Raw genomic sequence first — 5,327 nt, forward strand, 5'->3', positions numbered from 1 at the left:
TTATCTGAAATTCTTCTCTAATGAAAATTTGTCCCTTTTCCCTCATTTATTCTTTTATTTATATTGGTAGAAGTTTATGAATGTTTACACTTTTTAAATTCATTTCTCTATCTCAATACTATCATTGTTTATTTTATTGCTTGAATTGTCCCACCTTGAGCTGTTTGGATGAGCTCTTTGACATTTGCTCCTTTGTCTGTTTGACATACTCCTGCAATTTCTCCAAGAAACTCTATTTCTCTTTTACAGAAAATGGAATTTAGAAACCAAGCATTTAGGAAATACTGGCTATTATTGGATTTTCTAGGTTTTCTTAGAGAAAAGAAATATAAATATATGTGTGTGTGTGAGTGAGTGTATGTATATTAATCCATGTATTCATCCATCTGTAATTAGTTTTGTTTTATTACTATATAAATCTGGATTCATAAAATAGCTCTAACACTAATCTAATAACATGGGATTTATTTGTATCTTCCCTCTTCATTATTTGTAACTTTGGTTTGTGCCTGAGGGCATGCTATCTATCATTTATTTACTTATTTGTTCAAAACTAACATGTAGAAAGATTGCAGATTTGTTAACTTATATCACCATGAACAAAAAGCTAACAGTGAGAAATAACTTGTATATACTGTTACTTCTGTATTTAGCCATTTTGTTTCCAAACAAAATACTCTTTTCCAAAGTTAATTAGGTACTTTTTTCCATTTCCTCAGTAAGGTTATACTATACCTTTGTAATACACTGATATTCATATCCTCCAGTATGCACTTTATCTTAGGATCTCCCAGCATACTGATTCTTTTTTCTTAATTTGCATACACTAAAGTTCACTCCTGTAAAAATTTCCACAGGTTTTGACCAACGTATAATATCATTTATCCACCATGACAATATCATAAAGAATAGTTCCAGTACCCTAAAATCTCCTGGTGTGTATCCTTATTCAATATTCCCCATTCCCAAACCTCTAACAACTGTCCATCTGGTTTTCCTAGCTATACTTTTGATTATTTCAAAATGTCATATAACAGGAGTTACAAGGGGATGCAGGCGGCTTCACGGTTAAGGGCACGGGACTTCCACATGACCTACCATGGTTTGAGTCCTACACCTGGCGGCTTGCTTTCTCACTTTCTCTTTCTCTTGCTCTGTCCCTCTCTGGTCAAGTTAAAATAAATAAATTAATAAATAAAGATAAATAAAATAATTCTTAAAAAAGGGAGTTATTTCCTATAAAGTGTTTTTCATATGTTTTATTTTACTTAAAATGCATTTAAGATTTGTCCATGTGTGCATTAATCTATGACTCATTTTTTCTTTGTCTTTAGATAATATTCTATCACATGGATACAGCCTGACTTATTTAAACATCCATTTATTGAAGGATATGAGGTTTGCTTCCAGTTTTTTATACTTATGAATGAAGTTACTTTGAACATTTGTATGTAGGTTTTCATGTAAATATAAGTTTTCTATTCATTTGCATAAATACCAAGGAGTGGTACTACTAAATTCATAATTAACTTTATAAGAACTGTCAAACTTTCCTCTTTTTCACTTGGCCATACCATTTTGCATTCTTTGCAACAATGAATGAGAGTTCCTATTGCTCCGCATCCTTATGAGCAATTGATATTGTCGTATTTTTTCAAGTTTAGCTACTCTAGTAGATTTATAGTAACATTTAAATGTGTTTTCTAATTTGTATTTTCTTAAAGAAAATTATATTGCATGCATCTTCAGTGTGCAATCATCATCTGTAAATATTCCTTGGGAAAATGTATTTTCAGACACTTTTGTCCATTTCTTATTGGATTAAATATTTGGCTTATGTTGTTGAGTTTCAGTAATTATTTTCCTAATTTGCCACAGGGCATGTGTGCTTAGAGGAAAGAGACAAAAAGAGAGGGAGAAAGAGAGAAAGAACAAGAAAGTACTTGTGATGGGACACAGTCATGCTGTAATCCCTTCTCTTTCATTTCTCCTTCGTTTCAGGATTTTGGGTATGCGTGCACACATGCCCAGCATGCTTCTCAATCTGCTGAGTCTGAGACTTGAACTATGTGGGTGGCCATGCAGGATGCAGCTGACTTAACCACCAGGCCAAGGACTGGCCCAGAGTTTTAGTAATTCATACATTCTAGACATAAGCATTTTCTCTATTACATAATTTACAAATATTTTTTTCCTGTGAGGTAGCTTGACAAGCTTCAAAATATTAATATTATATATTTTCAGTACATATTGAATTGTAAAGTGAATAGTACAGTTTTCAAATATTACTTCAATAAAGTTGACTGATTTGCTTACAATTTTATCTAAATCTGTTGTGTGATAGCCTCTTATGGATCCAAGTTGTAATAATTTTCCAAATAACCACTCAACTGTCCAAATATTATATATTAAGAATAATGTATTTACACAAAAATGTGATATGCTAAGGTTACCATTAATATAGACATCACATTTCTTTTTTTTTTTCCCCTATAGGGCGCGTGTGCTCATCAGACAGAGAGAAACAGAGACAGAAAGCAAGAAATCACCACCCAGAGGGGATGGCCATGCCACAATCCCTTCTCCTCCATTCTCCTCTCGGGATCTTGGGCATGCACACACATGTGCCCGGTGTGAGTTTTAAGCCACCTGGTCTGGGACTTGAACCGCGGTCACCTACATGGGAGTCCAGCGACATGGCCATTACATTAACTGCTGGTCCCAGACATCACATTTCTTTCTAATTATAAAACCTGATCTCATATAAATGGAATTATAAAATAATTTAAATATGTAAGTCCCCAAATACCTTTTTTTTTTCCAACTTTTGCTATAGGATATGTGTGCTCACCAGAGAGAGACAGAGAGAGAGAGTGAAAATGAGAAACACCTTCCCTCTCAGAAGGGATGGCCATGCCACAATCTTTTCTCCGCTTCCTCCATTTTCCTTTTGGGATTTTTGGTACACACGCACATGCAGCCAGAATGATTTTCAAGCCAGTGGGGTCAGAAACTCAAGCCACGCAGGTGGCCATGTTTGTCTTAACAAACATGCCACCTTCTCACCCAAAATAATTTCTTTAAACAGGAGGATGTCTGACTTCAATAAGTTAAAAGTAAATTTTATAGAAAATGCTAAACATAAAATAGAGTAATAATAATAATAATATATTAATATATACCAGAATTAATATTCATTTTTAAAATCAGAATACTCAATTATTCATCATTTTGTTTAGAGAGAGAGTTTTGCTATAAGGCGCATGTACTTGCTGGAGTGACTGAGAGACAGAGAGACAGAAAGCAAGAAATCAACCCCCACAGGGAGCTGGCCATCCTATAAGTCCTTCTCCACTCTTCTCTCAAAATCTTGGGCACACATGCACAAATGCCTGGCATAAGTTTCAAACTGCCAGGTTCAGTACTCGAACCTCAGTCGGCTATGTGGGAGTCAAGTGACATAATCATTATGCCATCTCTTGGTCCCAATTATTCATCATATTCTTATTATAGAACATATGCTCTTGCTGGAGAGACAGAGACAGACAAAGAGACAAAAAGCAAGAAATCACCCCTCGGGGGGATGGCCATGCCACAATCCCTTATCTTCCATTCTTTTCTTAGAATCTTCAGCACGCTCGCCTGCACGCATGCCTGGTGTGAGTTTTAAGCTGGGACTTGAACTGCCGTTGACTACCTGGAAGTCCAGCAACATAACCATTACTCTATCTTCTGGTCCGTATTCATCATATTTTTAAAATTTAAAAATATATTAATTAATATAATAGCTAACACAATGTTTTCAGACTGTGTTCCTCAACAATTGGAAAAACAATGTACTTTCCAAGATGGCAGAGGTGGAGGAGACACTAAAGTGACTTCAGAGCCAGAAAGGAGTACAGGGAATCATCGTGGTGAACACAGAAGGCATTCCCATCAAGAGCACCATGGATAACCCCACCACCACACAGTACGCCAACCTCATGCACAATTTCATCCTGAAGGCACGGAGCACTGTGCGTGAAATTGACCCACAGAACGACCTGACCTTCCTTCGAATTCGCTCCAAGAAAAATGAAATTATGTGCACCAGATAAAGACTATTTCCTGATTGTCATTCAGAATCCAACCGAATAAGCCGCCCTTGGCTCCCTGTGTCATTTCTTAATTTAATGCCCCCCAAGAATCATGTAACTGACTAGCACTTGGAGCCCAGTCAAACCAACCCAGTGACCAGGGGTAGGCTGCAGCCCCATCCACCCCTACCAGAGAAGTCCCTCTGACGCGCCAGTCACTCCCAGAGTCCCTGGGAGGGCCTCTTTCCTCACTTCTATGTTTTGGAGCAAGTGTTTGAAGAGTGAGAAGCCCACGCCCAGCTCCTTCTGACCTTCGTTTCACTTTGTCGCCCTTGGAAAAGGCTGTTTTTCTTTAACTAAAAATATCTGAACCTCTTAAAAAAAAAATTAGAAAAACAATGTCAAGTAAAACAAATATATATTATATATGTGATTTGTAAATGAATCATTATAACTCTTTTTGAATTGCATATCTAACAAACACAAACATATTTTTTTCTCTAATATTTATTTTGGTGTCTGAAGAGGTAGTGCTAATTTATTTTTAGAAGACTTTAGAAAATATTACATTTAATTGGATACAGCATAGTATTTTTAAAAAATCATGGATATATAATCTGACCTTCAGGCTGCCAAAAACCATATCAGCCTTTTAGAAACATTTATACTCATATTGAATGAAAGCAAAGTGAAAATAATTGGAAAAAAAGAATTTTCTTAAGTAGTGTGTGAGATCCCAGTGTCAAGAAAAGCAGCATGCTAATATTCCTATTAGTAGGTGTGCAAGCATTATTCTCATTGAGTGCAATTTAAAATAAAGAAAGTAATGGAGCCATTTGCACACATCAACCGGACAAAAACCAAGTAAATGAGCTGATAATATTGATCTTTGACTTTTCTGCCTTTACCTTCTCAGAGATTACAAGTAATGACACTCAAAAATTATTGTTAAAAAAGAAACCAGCCATGTGGGTATTTAATTTTGCAGTGACTACTGTATGTTTTACTGGGGGTACAGTGTAATATAAACATCATTCTCAAAGCTATTGGGTCATTGAAAAAGTCATGACATGCTTTCCTATGCAAGACTGTCATGACTTTCTGGATGACCCAATACAAGCAAAATTAATACAAGGACAGAAAATTACTGGAAATGTTTTGGGGTGTGTCTGTACTCAGATATGCAAAGAAGTACATGAAGATTAATTTTTTTTTTTTTTGAAGAGGTTTTCGCTATAGGGCGCGTGTGCT

The 5,327-nt window shown here is 35.8% G+C and overlaps 1 pseudogene; it reads left to right on the top strand.

Annotated features, from left to right (window-relative positions):
- Positions 1-3,848: 3,848 nt before the first annotated feature.
- Positions 3,849-4,212, top strand: LOC102483538 (dynein light chain roadblock-type 1 pseudogene; annotated as a pseudogene).
- Positions 4,213-5,327: the final 1,115 nt, after the last annotated feature.

This window comes from Tupaia chinensis, unplaced genomic scaffold (genome assembly GCF_000334495.1).
Source record: "Tupaia chinensis unplaced genomic scaffold, TupChi_1.0 Scaffold000005_2, whole genome shotgun sequence".
Classification (NCBI taxonomy): domain Eukaryota; kingdom Metazoa; phylum Chordata; class Mammalia; order Scandentia; family Tupaiidae; genus Tupaia; species Tupaia belangeri.